The 17,050-nt window shown below is 40.0% G+C and overlaps 1 protein-coding gene across 4 annotated transcripts in view; it reads left to right on the top strand.

Moving 5' to 3' along the window:
- The window catches only part of LOC149063586 (uncharacterized), a 163,501-nt gene that overhangs the window by 121,849 nt on the left and 24,602 nt on the right, over positions 1-17,050 (top strand). For 3 of the 4 annotated variants that reach the window (XM_089255679.1, XM_089255680.1, XM_089255682.1), the window contains one exon: positions 14,145-14,344. The gene's annotated coding sequence lies outside the window, so the exon portion shown is untranslated. Of the gene's footprint in view, positions 1-14,144; positions 14,399-17,050 lie in introns of all 4 variants that reach the window. The other variant, XM_089255681.1, reaches the window with a different exon arrangement.

Raw genomic sequence — 17,050 nt, 5'->3', positions numbered from 1 at the left:
CTCTTTTTTCTTTATGTTTGCTCTATACCATGGGCGGAGATACGGGGGAGGGCAATGCCCCCCAGCGTCAAAGATAAAGCCGACTGAGACTGATCTAATGTATTTGCGTATATATGAATTGACATCATCATCATCATGCCCCCCAGCAATAATGACCGTGCCCCCCCCCCCCCTCAGACTTTCAAGTCTATCGCCGCCTATGCTCTATACTCAAACATACACTCATATTACCACGTAAAATTACTCTCTTGTCCGACCCTTCACACGGGTCCCCCAAATGAGCCCAGCCATTAAAGTAACTTATGGCCCGCTTTATGGGCCAGGCATCACCATAAAAATTCTGGTTCTGGATAGCGACTCTCTGCTGAAGTCAGAACTTCCACAGATCCGGGCTTAGAGATTTTGTGAACCAGTGCAAAAGAAAGACGGTACGCGGACATCAGGTGGTCAGAAAGGCTCGCCACAGAGAGCAACAGAACTAGAATCGGTAAAGGGCGACAAAAAAGTTCAATAGGCCGCAAGCAGCGAATCCATGGCTCTGCTACTGTTCTCATCGACGTCACGAACGGTGGATCTATATCTGAAAGTTTAAGGGCCGGCGTTCAGTGAAATGAATACCCTTTCCAGGTTGTTAGACCATGGTCTAAGATAGTGATGGGCAAACTACGGCCCGCCACAGCTGTTCCGGTAGAAAAGTATCAGTACACGCAACACAATAATTACCTAGGCCGACCATATTTCCTTCATGAAAATACGGTAAACAGAAAAATCGGGATCCATACGTGTACACAAATATATCGCCAAAAAACTGTCAAGTACAAGTTAAGTTGCCAATTACTGTACAGCCAAGAAAAATTGCCAAAAGCAGGTAAAGTTGCCAACTGTCGCTAAAATTGCTGAAAAATCGCCAACGGCGTGAAATTGAGAGCTTCCACAAGACGCAATGAGTGGAAATTTGTGTAATTCAGCAAACGAAACGCATTATCTCTGACGAATATGTGAGATGAATATGGTTATATAAGTATTATTATTTATATTTTTTTTTATTTGACTGAACACAACACATAAAACATACAATCAAAACAACTAAGAAAAACACAAAAAATAATTATAAATAAAATAAAAAAATAAATAAAACTCCTCAAAAAATGGCATTACGATGACAGACACTCTGTGACCCCAAGGGACCGAAAGTCCTTCCAGTGGGTCAATATAAATTAAATTAAAGAGTTAGTTGGATTACACAAGCCTTGTTACAGTACTAATTGGTTAATATTTTATAATGTCATATATATATTTTTAGATATTTTTTAACAGAACAAAGGAAACATACATATATATATATTTAAATATAAACATATATATTCAGTCAGTTGACATACACAGAATTCACGTTCAATCATATATTCCACATGTATTTATTAAGCTGATTACAGGAATGGTTATATTTTTGAAGTTTTCAGAATGAATTATTTTAATTGTGTTGTTTTATGATCTATTATTGTTTTAATATGGATTCTAGACTAGTGTTTATTGGGAATATAAATATATTGAGATTGGATCTTATGTTATTATTTGTATGATGAATTGCGCGGTATAGGTTCATTATTTTTGGGGCAAAATATCTATAACTTTTTTGGAATAACGTTCTATTTGTTTTCGGCACTTAATATAAGTTATTCGTTCTAGATGAGGCGCTATTTTGTTTTGTTTCTAACCGTTTATTGTTTAAGAATGAAAATTTTATTAGTCTATTAATATAGTTTTGTCTTATAGTTAGTTTGTGACATTCTGTTACATAATTGTTAGCTGTAGAGTTTGTTATTCGGGATCTTATTTTATTATATATATATGTTATCTAGTTTTTGTATATTTGTTTGATAAGCACCTCCCCAGGCAGTAATTCCATATGTTACTATTGAGTAAATCCAAGCATAAAATAAATCTTTTAGAAAGTTATTGTCGATTGTGTTTTTTAATCTATATAGAATGGCGGCGTATATACGTTCTTAATTTCTTTATTATTTTTTTACATTGCGAGTTCCATTTTAGGTCATCTTGTATTATTATTCTTAGGTAATTGTATTCATGAACTCTACCAATTTCATGGCAATAATTACATTGTGAAATATTTTGACATGGACAGTGATCGTGGATTTTGATTTTTATGTTAGTTGAATTACTTATATGTCTTGTTTTTAAGCAAATATATTTTGTTTTTTTGTATATTTAGTTTAAGTTTATTTTTCTTCAGCCAGGTGTTGATTTTGTGTAGGTCTTCTTCGACTTTTTTTTAATAAATTTGTAATTTCGGTATCTTCAACATACAGTATTGTATCGTCTACGAACGAGACTAATTTACCATTTATATCTAGTTTGAATATGCCATTTATATAAGCAAGAAATAATATCGGCCCAAGGACAGATCCCTGGGGGACTCTTTTTATTACTTCTAGGAATGTACTGCTTTCTTTACCTATTTTAGTTGCTTGTTTTCTATTAAAGTAATATGTTTCAAACCAGTTTTATGTATTACCTCGTATACCAGCTGATGACAATTTCTCTGTTAGTATCCTTAGATCCACATAGTCAAAAGCCCTTTTTAAATCAAGAGAAACTGTTATTGAATATTTATTATGGTTAAATCCAGTATTTAAATGGTTACTTAGTTCTAAAATGCCCATTTCTGTATTTTTACTTTTTTGAAACCCATACTGGTTGGCTGCTAGATAGTTCTGATAATTTAGGAAACTTATGTTTTTTTTCATACATTTTTCTATTACTTTTGAAAAAATGGGAAGAACTGCTGTGGGCCTGTAGTTTAATAAGTTATTTGTCTCTCCTGCTTTATAAATGGGATGCACAATGGCATATTTCAACTCACTGTAAAAGAATCCATTTAGTAGAGATTAGTTGATTAGGTTTTTTATTATATCCATGTGATAATGTGAGATTATTTTCAACATCTTAGGGATTATTTCATCGTATTTTGTTATAATCTCTCATCAATCTCACTATCATTAATTTCAAAAAGATGCATCGAGTAGTTAGAACAAACAATAACTAATAAGAATAGGTTATTATTTGTTTCTCCTCACAATCACAGTCTGTACCTAGTTGAATTTCCTCTATGTTTCTTGTTATAAAGTCCTCATTGAATTTTTTTCATAGATCTTTTATTGCTTTCAGAGACTGAAAGTGTATTGCATTTTACATTTTTATTTAGAACATTGTGATTGATACATTTCCATTGCTGTTTCTTGTTATTCCCACATGCTCTAAATGTATCCCTCTCTAATGTGCCCCTGTTTTATTTTTTTTTGAATATACATTTTCAGATCTTTATTATGTTTCTTGTACTCTGATTCGTATCTGGGTGTTTTTTCATATTTTTTGTACAATCTTTCTTTATAATTTATTCTATTTACCATTTCCTTAGTGATCCAATTGTTTTTGCCTTTTTTTGGGTTTCATTTTAACTTTTGTCCAGAGATTAGAATTTGATGTTATAATATCCGAAAATCTCATTTGTATTTATTTTCTAGACATCTTTCCTCTAGGATAACAACCAAATTTATATTTACAATAAAATCTTCGAATTTATTGTAATTTATTATATTTAAATGTTTGTCTTGATCATTTTTTTTTCTTCCGGTTTCCTTTGTAAAACATTAATTAATATTATCCAGTAATAGGATTTATAATGTTATAATAATAACTTAATTCTTGATTTCAAAAGTTCAAGTAAGCCGCATTTAAAACAAGAGAGGAAACTGGGAATTTTATTTAAAAAAAGTTGGGACGTACAAAATGAGACAGAAACGTCCCGTAAAATACATGTCATATGGTCACGCTATGCATACCAGTTTCTGAGCCCGCGAACGACGGAAATACTGCATATCTGGCTCGAGGACTGAAAAGTTTGCGCACCACTGGTCTAAGATATGCAGTTCCCGGCGCTTCGTCCACATCTGTGCTCTTCAGAGGTTTAAACACGCGTAGGGGTCCCTGCGGCAAGCAAGAAAGGTGTCGTACCTTTCCGCTTGTCTCAGAGACCCCTACGCGTGTTTAAACCTCTGAAGATGCCTCGTGCCATGGATGTAGGCGAAACGTCAGGAATTAAATTTCCGGACCAGTGGTTCTCAAAGTGTGGGTCGCGACAGCCCCCCCCCGGACTGGGGCTTTTTCAAAATAAAAAATTAATTTCAATTTTTCGCAACGTGTGTAAAAATATGCCGAAACTAAAAAAATACCTTAACTCAGCTGACAAGCTACTTACCATACATGTCTCATATAATGTAATTTCTGAAATTCTACGTGTACAGTAATCAATAGATTAAGCTATTACTTATAAAGAGTGGTTCAATTTTCAATTTCATTTTATTGCAATTAAAAAAATAATCATATTAAAAAAAACGACAGAATTCTGAGTAATAGATTCGAATCCCGTTTTAACGAATACCGTTATATCGAAAATCTCGTTGTGTAACGCAAACTTTTCTAACCTTTCAATAAGTTTACATAGAGTTGCCAACTGCTACGAATTGTCCGTAGTTTCTACGGACGGCCGCAATAAACTACAAAGCTACGGGCGACACTCTCAATACTACGGAAATCGGTATAAATAATTGAGTCTGAGTTTCTCTTGTAGTGTTTTAACTTATTTTCATCATTATTATTTTTAAATTGCTTCGACCTTTACTATAATGATGAATTCGTATACGCATGTGAGAGAGTTCGAGAGAATACAAACTCGGAGCCGATCTATTTTGTCCGTGCGCGGAAGGCAATCTATAGCTGAGTCTAAACCCGCCGCTCTATTAAGGGGTCATTCAAGTATTGCGTCAGCATCGAGGGGGGGGGTGTTCGGATTTGATGACTTTTGATGGGGGGGGGGGGTTTGAAGGTTGCTTACGTCATCAACCACCCGTTTTTGAAGATATGAAATATTCTAAGCTGCTGACGAAATTTTGCTGGGGGGGGGGGGTCAAAAATGGCTAAAAATCTGCTTACGTAATACGTGAATGGCCCCTAACACCTATATCAGAAAGCCTCCGCGCGAAACTCGAAATAAGGAGCTAGCTATTTCAAAAGTGGTTATAATTTGACCCATAGTCATTAAATATAAACTGCAAAGAAAGGTAAAGATTTCGCATACGTCGGAGTGCTATATCCAATGGGTACAGGTGAAGCGGACGACTTCAGTGACGTCAAAGCTTCGCGCGGAGGCTTTCTGCTGTAGAAAGTGTTGCTCTACTCGATGCCCAAACTCACAAAAAATCTATTTTCCGTCAAAACCGCCCCACTAAAAAAACGTTTTTGAATGTTTCAGCGCAGCAGGTCTGGACGCGGCTTGCATAGTGCATAGTCGATCTCGCAGAACTTGTGTCGGAAAAGATGCTTCGCTATGACACGAAGAAAACGTTGATGGGGGGGTCTAGGGTTGCTAGACGTCCGTATATACGGCCCACAAGGGCGCGTGTAGGTTGCATTGAATATTTAGGAATTAATAAGGGACCCGGCGACCTCGGAAAGTTTCTTCGGGAGATAGCCTGAGCCTTCCAGGTTCCAGTGCCAATGAGATGCTGTACTTAATAAACTTTTAATTAAAATTTGAATTTTTGAGTGATTATTTTTTATTGTACTATGATTATGTTGTCCTGGGGGGGGGTACCTCCCCCCCCTCCATGGCAAAGGCTGAACATTTATCACTACTGACAAACAAGCTTTAAGCCAATGTTGGCATGTGTTCATAGGAACAATGTACTTGGGAATTCTGATATTATGGAATGAAAAATCCGTTATAACGAAGTCAAAAACATGTTTCTGGAAATCAAGAAAAGAGAGAAGAATTTCCCAAATGATCCCGTAAAAAAACTTGCTGAACTGTTGGGTCCGTGTTTCATGTTTCTTCCGTTGAGTGACCTCGAAACGTAACAGCTTTCGATTAAAGAGCAACTTTAAATCATTTCTGAAGTTGATCCTGGAGTAAATCCCGGAGTTGATCCCGGGCCGCGGGCTTGAGAAGGTTGAGAACCACTGCCATGGAAAATAAAGACTAGACTGGAATTTTTTAAGATGTGGATGTAGCGCTGTTTTTACGAGACATTCACTCCCGAAATGGGCGAGTTACCAGCACACTCGTATGAGAAAAGCCTTTGTATTTTGCATGTGCTTTTGGATGCGAAATCTTTCAATCACTTGTTTCAAGTATTGCACGTGTTTGATCACGCGTATATACAGGGTGTTCTGTAAGTGCCAGCACGGCCTTTATCTCATCAAACTGTCCGTCGTACACGCGTGATTCCAGTTTAAAAAATGCTCAACAGGCGTTCGAAACTTACCCTGTGCCAGTTTTGAGAGTAAAAATGATGAGTGTGTAACGAAATAAAAAAAAAAATGGGCGTGGGGTAGCCCAGGTCGATGAGATAACCGCCTAAAGTACCAACAGTGACCATATAGTGGCTTGTCGTCCATGAGCTATTAGCTGATCGTCACTGTTCATTGCACGGTTCCGTTCGGCATATATACGCTTTAGTGAAGGAAAATCTCTATCTGCTCTGTAGCTTAGTGGTCAGAGCACTCGTCTGGCAATCGAGCGATCCGGGTTCGACTCCCGGTAGAGGCAGAGATGAGTTTTTTTCCTTAAAAAATCAACATCTCGAATAATATCTTCACAACATCCAGTTTTCTGTATATCTTGCATTAACAATTGGAGAGCATATGTCATATATATATTCGTTCAATAGGTCACTTACTTCATCTCTAGGTTGCTCACTCACTCATTAACTGCTGTATCATTTGCTGATTCACTTATAGGCTCACTGACTCTTGTCGAACCATTGTCGGTGAATTGCATGGCGATGAATTTTCCGTAAACCACCCAGCAAACTTTTCAGTCCACGGGCCAGACGTGCTGTATTTCTGTCGCTCGCGGGCCAGAAACCTTTATGTATAATGTGACCATATGACGTGTATTTTACTGTACATTTCCGTAATTATAGAACTCCCAACTTTTATAAAATTTCCCCGTTTTCTCTCTCATTTTCAATTAGGTTTATTTTAGCTTCTGAAATCAAGAATCGAGGTTTTATTTCACAACTTAGTCATAACCATCATAATATTAAAATCTCATAATTATTACATTATAGTCATATAAACATATTCGTCTCTCATATACGTTTCGTTTGGTCAATTTTAACTTTTCACCCATTGCGGAAGCTTTCTTGTGGAATCTCCCTACTTCCCACCATTCGCGCTTGTTCAACAATTTTGGCGATTATTTGGTAGCATTACTTGTCTTTGACAATTTTTTTGGCTGTAATTAGCGACTTGGGTTGCATTTGACAATTTTTTACGCGATAATTTGTGATATCCCGCAAGAATTACGATTTTGTATTTCCCATATTTTTATGAAGGTAATATGGTCAGCCTAGGCATTTATGAGTGGTGTGTGTGTGGATACGTTTCTACCGGAATCTAGTTTGACGAGCCGTAATTAGTCCATCACTGTCTTAGACCGTGGCCGAACAACCCGGAAACCGTACGTAATTTATTCGGTGGATGTTAGTGATTCAAAATCACTCTGCGGTGTTCCTTGAATAGGGAAATATGAACAAAATATAGTGATCAGCGTTTCCAACAGTGGAGTTTTTTCCTCATCCCGAACCATCGCCATTCTTCCGGTAGCACCACATAATTTCACCTATTATAAAACATTAAGCACATAAACGTGAACCGTGACACGTTTTGAGGCGCATACAAATGTATTCGCGTGCATTTAAAAATACACGCGTAAGAAGTTTTTCTTTTTATACGTCATCTCGATGTCGTGAGCAGCGAGTTTGGTGGTCGGTTATCTTTTAAGGGAAGGGAGGCTTAGTTACATATGTATGTTACGGTAAATGCGATTAATGTTGTTATTATATGCATAATAATCAGTTATTATGCATACATGCTAAGCATTAAGTAAATTTGATAAATTTCCCTAAATTAATCACTTTTGCCGGCGATTATGCGTAGTACCCAAGCGTCGTTGGTAAATTTAATAAATTGCCCTAAATTTACCACTTTTACGGGCGATTATGCGTAGTACCCAAGCGGCGTTGGTATATTTGATAAATTTCCCTAGATTAGTCACTATTACCGGCCATTATGCGTGAAGTGTGTGTGTGTGTGGTGGGGGGGGGGTGAAGTTGTATGAGGGGTCCTGCTGCTGGTTGGCTTGTGGCTTGGTGTGGGTGGTTTGCTGGTCTTGGATGTCGTTGGATTTTTCCAACGTGGCCCCACGTCTCCTGAGACGGACCAGCTTATATCCCCTAGGGGGGACAGAGCGGGGGTCACGGTTGGTCTAGTGGTGGTGGCCATTATGCGTTGTACCCAAGCTGCGTTGGTAAAATCGACGAATTTCCCTAAATTTGTCACTATTGCCGGTGATTATGCTTAATATCCAAGCGTCGTTGGTAAATTTGATGTTTCCCCTAAAAATATCACTTTTAATGGTGGTCATGCATAATACCCAAGCGTCACGTCATTGATGAACATGATAAATCGTACTATATGATATAGCATACAAAATAATTCATACATGTATTGTATCATTATATGGGGGTATGATACTAAAATTTTTTCTCATTATATTAGGGTATGATACTAAAATTTTTTCTCATTATATTAGGGTATGATACTAAAATTTTTTCTCATTATATTAGGGTATGATACTAAAATTTTTTCTCATTATATTAGGGTATGATACTAAAATTTTTTCTCATTATATTAGGGTATGATCGTAAAATTTCTTACCATTATATCGGGTTCGTACAGGTCTATTCATCACACATACCACACACACCCATTTACCCATTTGTAATTTTTTCCCACCAATTAAACTATAATATTATACATATAAAGTCATAAATGAAGGTGATAAATTTTAATTATTTATCAAATTTACCAACGACACTTAGTTACCATGCATAATCGCCGGTAAAAGGGATAATTTTTTAAGTATTCATCAAATTTACCAACGACGCTTGGATATTATGCATATTCGAAGGTAAGAGTGATAAAATTATCAAACTTACGAAGACGATTGGTAAGTATGCTTAATAACCGGTAACCGATCCATCGCATTCACCATAACAATTACACCTTGTTATAAAACATTAAGCACGTAAAGTGACGCGTGACACATTTTTAAGAACGCATACAAATGTTCGCGTGCATTCAAAAAACACACGCTTATGACGTTTTTTTCTCGTTCCCCTGCGCTTATACATAATCTCGATGTCGTGAGCAGCGAGTGCGGGTCGTCGGCCATCTTTTAAGGGAAAGGAGGCCCTGTTAATGCCCGACAGAAGATTATTCTTTGGAAAAAAAAAAAGAAAGAAAAGCGAGTAATGAACCGCATCTATCACGAGAGATCGCGGTGCTCCCTTTCTTTCTTCGTTCAGGGGGTTAAAGAGGTGCTCGTCACTCTCTGTCTGTGGATTCCGAAAGAGAAGTCGAATTAGTTTTCAAGACCACGTCCAGGAACGTGTTGGGGAATAAAAAACAGGGCTCGTGTGTGTTTGACCCAATTCTGTGTGTTCATTTCCGAATCGCATTTAACAGCTTAATTTTCAAACAAAAAAAGAACGAACCATCGATATATTCCCTGAATTATGCCTCCATTTTTGTGAGTTCATTATCGAATTCTGAACTGGGGGAGGAGTGAAAGCGGCAAAAGCATGTTTGCCCCCGGTGGCAAGACAAAATCCTAGTTACGGCCCTGGGCAAGACCATGGGCGGAATACGAGGGGTTGCCCCCCCACCCCGAGCGTCAAATGTGGAGAAGACTGATCTAATATGTATATGTGAATTGACATCATCATCATGCGCCCCCCCCCCCAGACTTTCAAGTCTATCACCGCCTATCAAAAAACAGCGTTTTACGCGTGAATTTCTCTTGAAAAGTTTTCAGAAGGGGAAAAAGAGGTTTCGTGCGTAATAAATCGTCTACATCAGTGTTTCTCAACCGCCAGGCCGCGGCTCGTTACCGGGCCCTGACAACAGCCAAACCGGGACGTGAATGATTCTCTGTCTCATTTTTCCCCATTTATGCCCTATTAGTCGTGTGTATGACAGGGCCTTTCCACTCACATAAAAAAAAATCAACCGGGCCACGGGCTTCCAAAGGTTGAGAACCACTGGTCTACATCATAGGTCTTCGCCCGCTAGCTGAATGTGGCCCACCGACCATTTTTAGAAAATAGCTGAAAGTAAATTGAAAGACTATTAAATACAAAAAAAAAGTTAAATACAGTTTAAGTCGGTTATAAAGACCTCGGTTGTGTGCCCATACTTCGATTATAACGTCAATAATTGGAGGTTCTGACTTATTGCCACTAAGAATCATCTTAACGAATCTCGCTTATTATGACGGCAAAGAAAACGCTGCGACCCCGGATATAACGACACATTTTTTTTCATTCCTCCGCATCATAATTAGGATGATCATGTGCTCACGACGATCGGTAGAATAAGTCCCAAATGTTTTCATGGAACGACTATCATATATGTTTTACTTGCGATATAACGACCCTCCCAATATAATGTCCATTTTCGACGTGGCAAAGTGGATCGTTATATCGAGCGTGGACTGTATATCTTAGTACCACCACATAAAAGGGAGTCACATGGCCCCAGGTCGAGAACCATCACCCTGGAGCATCACTTTTCCCGGGGGAGGGGAGACAATGATATTGTTGAAATGGCGTCGCGTGTATAATAAGAATTCTCGTCACTGAGAATCCATTCGTCATCGGTCACTTCAAAAAACAGAAACAACTTCTCATAAGAAAACACTCGACTCGAAAAACACTTCAAAACTTTCTCAACTGCGAATTGTTTTCGCGGAAAAAGCATTAATTGCAATGTGCCTGCCTAGTGCGGCACGTACTACACACATCTGGACACATTTATTTTTCCCTTCAAGAGATAGATGACACACGCACAAATCATGGAACTACAGACACTAAAGAAAAAGAGAAAAATGTGACCATCCTTGAACATTTTCGGGCCACAATCGGGATCCTTCAGTAACGAAAACCCACAGAGAAATTGCAGTTGATTTAATAGATCGTTTGCTAACGTGGGATCCATTTCGCGTGTATGAATGAAGCTTATCATCCTTTTAAGTGTTCGGGCCTGGCCATCTTCACGGCCTTTGTGGGCTCCACCGTGTCTTCTTTTTCATTTTATTTTATTTCTCTTAGTTCATAATGACGGACACTCGAGTTCCCTCTCAGTGGCACAGGGCACTTATCCTTGAAGAGGGAGAAGAGATAAGAGGCCGAGAGACATGGCCCTACCCCCATCCCAAGATGGGTCAGATGTCAAGTGGTTAGGCCACGTATAATAACTAGATATTCGAGCCGTTATACGGGAGTAGGTTTATGTTGGTTTTTCGCTCGCTGGCTGGCCACGCGCCTCTGAATGTTCTTCGTTGCAATTCAGGGGCCCTCAACGTTTCAAACACGACGGGCCAAGCCAAATTGAAACTTTCCACGAAGCCCGCGGGCTACCATCTGACATCTTGATAGAGAGCGCCAATGGGGGGGGGAAGGGCCGAGTTAAACAGGGACAAAAATTTCATTTATTCTAGAATTATTTCTTTCGTTTACCTTAGAATTCATCGTCCTTCAATGCAGGGCCGCAACTAGGGGGGGGGGGGAGCAGGCGGGTTTGGTGTGCCCCGGACGCTGAACCAGAAAGGGCCCCGAATTCACCCTTTAACTGCTTCCTCTACATGCACGGGGGGGCCAAAATTCCGGGTTGCCCCGGGTGACAAAGTACCTAGTTGCGGCACTGCTTCAATGTTGTCTACCATTTTCTCTGAAAACGATGGCCGGTCCACGATAGAAAGCTCTGAGGGCCAAATGTGGTCCGCGGGCTGTGCGTTTATAAGACCCCAGTTGTAATTTTTCTATATTGCGTCGAAATGTCTAAGCCATACATGCTCAACTATTGTCTGCGGGCCAAATGTGGCCGTCGAATTTATCTGATGTGACTATGCCCCCCCCCCCGAAAGGTAGGGCTGACAGGTATCCAGCCAGGGGACCTAGTACGATTCTTATATTTTTTCTACCGTATGAATTTACTTTTGAAGGGCCCATGAAAAATCTGGCCTTCGAGGGGAGGTGACAAATATCCCAGCTAGGGGCCCTGCTACAAAATGAAGGGGGCCATGGATGTGTCCCGCGATATCAAATCTAATTGAGTGCGGATCACTTAATCATCTCTTAAGTGATCAGTTTCACATTACTTGAGTGGCTCCCGGCACATTCCCAGATCAATTTAAATACCCGAGGCATATTTTCAGATGACTTGAGTAACTCACGACACAGTTAAAGAGCACTGTGTCAGCGGCCCGTGAATTTCGCCTTTGAAATTTCACCCCGGATGGGGAAAGGTGGGTGAATGACCATATGAATGACTGAGTGACCATGTGAGTGGGTAAGTGTATAGATGACTAAGTGAATGCGCTAGTGAGCTAGAGAGAGGAAGTCTTACACTCGGGCACTCACTCACTCATTCGCTCACTCAGTCGGTAACTCACTTACTCACTTGATCACTCAATCGCGTACTCACTTGGTCATTCAATCACATACTCCCTTTTCATTTAATTGCATATTCGCTTGGTCATTTAATCGCATACTCCCTTGGTCATTTAATCGCATACTCGCTTGGTCATTCAATAGCATACTCACTCGGTCATTCATACTGTCACTCACCCACTTACTTGGTCACTCAAGCGGTCACTGACTCATTCGGTCACTCTTCCGCTCATTCTTCCATTGACTTGGTCACTCAAGCGGTCACTGACTCGCAGAATCGCTCGCTCACTCATTCATACGGTCACTCTTCCACTCATTCTTCCATTCACTTGGTCACTCAATCACCCATTCTTCCATTCACTTGGCCACTCAATCACCCATTTTTCCATTCATTCTTATTTACTTGGTCACTCACTATTCCATTCATTCTCTCATTCACTTGGTCACTCATACGGTCACTCTTCCACTCATTCTTCCATTTACTTGGTCACTCAATCACTCATTTTTCCATTCATTCTTATTTACTTGGTCACTCAATCACTCATTTTTCCATTCATTCTTATTTACTTGGTCATTCACTATTCCATTCATTCTTTCATTCACTGGGTCATATGGCCACTCTTCCACTCATTCTTTCATTCACTGGGTCATATGGCCACTCTTCCACTCATTCTTCCATTCACTTGTTCACTCATACGATCATCTTCCACTCATTCTTCCATTCACTTGTTCACTCATACGATCACTCTTTCACTCACTTGGTTGCTCATACGGTTACTCTTTCACTCACTTGGTCACTCATGCTGTCACTGACTCACAGAATCACTCACTCACACGGCCACTCAACCACTCACTCCTCTTCCACTCACTTGGTCACTCATGCTGTCAATGACTCACAGAATCGCTCACTCACACGGCCACTCAATCACTCATTCTCCCATTCACTTGGTCACACACACACAGTCACTTACCACTCATGCGGTCACTTATCCATTCTGCCCCGTCCGAACATCCCACTCCGAAATGACGGGAGCCGTTTCCGTAAACCCATTTCTTCATCAAATTTCGCAACATAAAAACACTTTCTATTTCACGGTTTGTTTTCCTCAATTTATTATTAATTTTTTTTTTGAAAAAATTGTTTATAACTAAAATTTTCTTTTAAATTTTTTTCATTTTTTCCCCCAGAAACACGTGGGAAAAAAATCACACGAATTTTATTTATTTATTTATTTATTGGCGGCTGTATCTCCAGAATTACACGTTTTCTTACTCCTCCCTTTTTTGTAAAAATTAGAGGAACAACATCCCTTTTTTGGCCCCAATTCTATCTTTTCTCCGATTTTTTTTCCCTCCCAAAGAGTGTGAAAGGGGAAAAAAACGTAAAAAAAAATGAAAAAAAGAATTTCTAAAATGAAAAACTGCTGAAAAAAAGGGAAAAAACTTTTCTTAGAAAGCGGTTGCCGATTTATTGATTTTCTTCTTCTTTGACGTCATTTAACGGAATTTTTCCCGTTTTTTTTTCTTTTTTTTCCTTTTTTTTTCCAGGATCTTGCTGTTGTTATCCGAGCTGTATCTCATCTGATGGAAGAATGTGAAAGAAAGGAAGAAAAGAAAAGAAAAAATCTTGCAGTTTTCCGTGCATTTCGGCAGTTCATCACGAAGAAGCATTTCAAGAACACGACAAAAGAAGAAACGCGAATGAAATTATAGTTTCCTGGAAAATCTGGAAAGACGGGAAAAAAAAAGTAAAAACACAAAATTTCTACTTTTTTTTCCCCCCTAACCGTTGCCATTCCGTGGTAAGGAAATTGAGCGCTTGTCTCATGTTTCTTATTTTCCATATCTGTGGATTTTTATTGGAGATTTTATTTTCTTGCGCATACGTTTCGTAACGTTACAGCCAAACTCGGTTACAACGACCTCGTTTGTAGCGGTACCTCAGCTATAACGTCAACAATTAGCGGTCCGGATTCGTTCCCACAGCAGGGATCTTAAACGCATGACCTCGCGGGCCGAATTTGGCCCTAGAAGCCTCTCGCCGTGGCCCGCCGACCATAGGGAACAACTGGAAAACATTGGAAGACGACTGAACAAACGAATAGTTCTATGAAGCCCTCCCTCCTACATTCGTGCCGCCCCCCCCACAAGGTTTGGGTTGACACGGCTGCAGTCCTGGGAACTCGAGACAATTACCATATTCAGACATGCCAACATTGGCTTCAAAGCTTGTCGGTAGTGATGACTGTGCAGCTTTGCCAGCCATTGGGGGGGGGGGGGGGAGTGTATTCCCCTAGGACAACATAATCAAATACATCAAATTTTAATTGAAAGTTCATTAAATACAGCACCTCAGTGGCACTGGAACATAGAAGGCTCGGGTCCAATGAGCTCAACCTGACTCCCGAAGCAACGTTCCGAGGATGCAGAATAATTCACGAATATCCAATGTAATCCCAACTTGGATACGCTCTTGTGGGCCGTATATGCGGGCACTAGCAACAACAAACTAGCAACCCTAGGACCACCCCCCCCCCCCATACCCGTTTTATTCGTATCAGACCTCCTACCGCATCTACGACGAAGCATTCTTTCCGACACAAGTTCTGTGAGCTCGACCATGCACTATGCGAATGAAACCGGGTCCGGACCAGCACCTCCTAGAAATAGAAGGCCTCCGCATTCTACTTGTTACGTCAGTAAGTACCGTCCATTTTCCCTCAGAATATTCAGGGGAAAAAAAATTCCCTGCTCGTGCCAGTATCATCGTTATGAGGAAAAGAAATGATCGGGCTCAAAATTGGCGATTTCTATGCTCCACATCCAATCTCTATGCCGTATTTGTGAGCCAACTAGGAAGATTCTACGCCAAAACAAGAAGAAATGAAATAGAATGCTACGTTTCAAAATGTGGCAAACTTGCTAGGTCGTCTGAATGACATTTATGGCAAACAGTGCAGAGGCCTTCTATCTCTAGGAGGTGCTGTCCGGACCCGCCGCGTTAAACCACTGAAAGACCTGTTTTTTTAGCCCGCAGGGTGCGGCGATTTTGACGGAAAATCGTTTTTGCGCGTTTGGACATCAAAAGTAGAGCGGCGGCTTTACAGATTACGTTCCGCGCACAGACGAAACAGATCGACTCCGAGTTTGTCTTCTTTCTGGAACTCTCTCACATGCCTATCCGAATTCATCATTATGCTAAAGATCGATGCAATTGAAAAAAAAAATGATGATGAATATAAGTAAATCACCGCAAGAAACTCAAAAAGGTCCAATTTCCTTTTAATCGATTTCCGCAGTATTGAGAGCATCGCCCGTAGCTCCGTAGTTTATTGCAGCCGCCCGTAGAAACTACGTAGCATTTGGCATCTCTGCATATTTTTTCTTTTGGGTTTTCATGGTATAAATTCACTACATTTTACAAAAAAGAAAGCAAATTCACATTTTTGTGTAAAAAAAAGTTGGGACGGCAAAAATTACGGGAATTTTTTTGTACCGTAAAATTATATACTTTACATAGCATTTTCTGTAGAGTGAGCGAGTGATAGAAGTACCGTATATCTGGCCCGTGGACTGAAGTGGTTGTGGTCCAGATTGGCATTACGAATCGTACAGTGTTGATTATGAACTAATGAATTAGTGAGTTAGTCACACTCATTGAATCGCTCCGATCTGGGAAGCGATTCCGGGGGCGAGGGGGGGGGGGGCAATAAATTAATCTGGTTTGAGTGCCAGTTAGTCACTCATTGGATTCATTGTGATTAGCACGAAAATTTAGCTCACGACGCGGCTGTTTTATACAAATACAACGCCACACAGGCAAAATGTCCAACGAGGTGGCTGAGACAAGCGATTATGTCAGCATTATGTCACCAGCATTATGTCACAAGCATTATGTCAGTGCATGCGTCCATATCAACTGAAATGTTCGTCAGCCGAAACTGTATTCGTTATTCGTGGCAGGAAATGCCGAAGCGTTCGTTAGCCGAGGTATCGGCACCTGCGCCACAGTGTTGGTCGGCTGAAAAGTTGGTTTTCTGTAGTTCCCAATTTCGAGGCACTAATACGAGTTGATCTCCCCGTTAAAAAAGTCTCGCCGCAGAGAGCAACGGTACAAATATTCAATCTTTTTTTTTTATTTTGGTGAATTATATTTTGACTTGTGTGCAGTATCCGTCATTTTCGGTGATTGGCGGTTTTTTTCAGCAATTTTAACGATAGGTTACAACTTTACTTGCAATCGGCAATTTTTTTCGGTGCAATTGGGAACTTTACTCGCCTCTGATAATTATTTCGACTGTAACTGGTATCTTTACTCGCCTCTAACCAGCACCCCCTAGAGATAGAAAGCCTCTGCACTGTTCGCCACATTTTGAAACACGGCATCCTATTTCGTTTCTTCTTATTTTGGCGTAGAATCATCCTGGTTGGCTCACAAATACCGCATAGTGATT

The sequence above is a fragment of the Pholcus phalangioides genome, unplaced genomic scaffold, assembly GCF_987345545.1.
Source record: "Pholcus phalangioides strain wild (caught in Gottingen) unplaced genomic scaffold, Ppha-v1.0 ptg000172l_1, whole genome shotgun sequence".
NCBI classification, from domain to species: Eukaryota; Metazoa; Arthropoda; class Arachnida; order Araneae; family Pholcidae; genus Pholcus; species Pholcus phalangioides.
The sequence above is the reverse complement of the archived record's forward strand: the minus strand, read 5'-3'. Positions and strand labels throughout refer to the sequence as shown.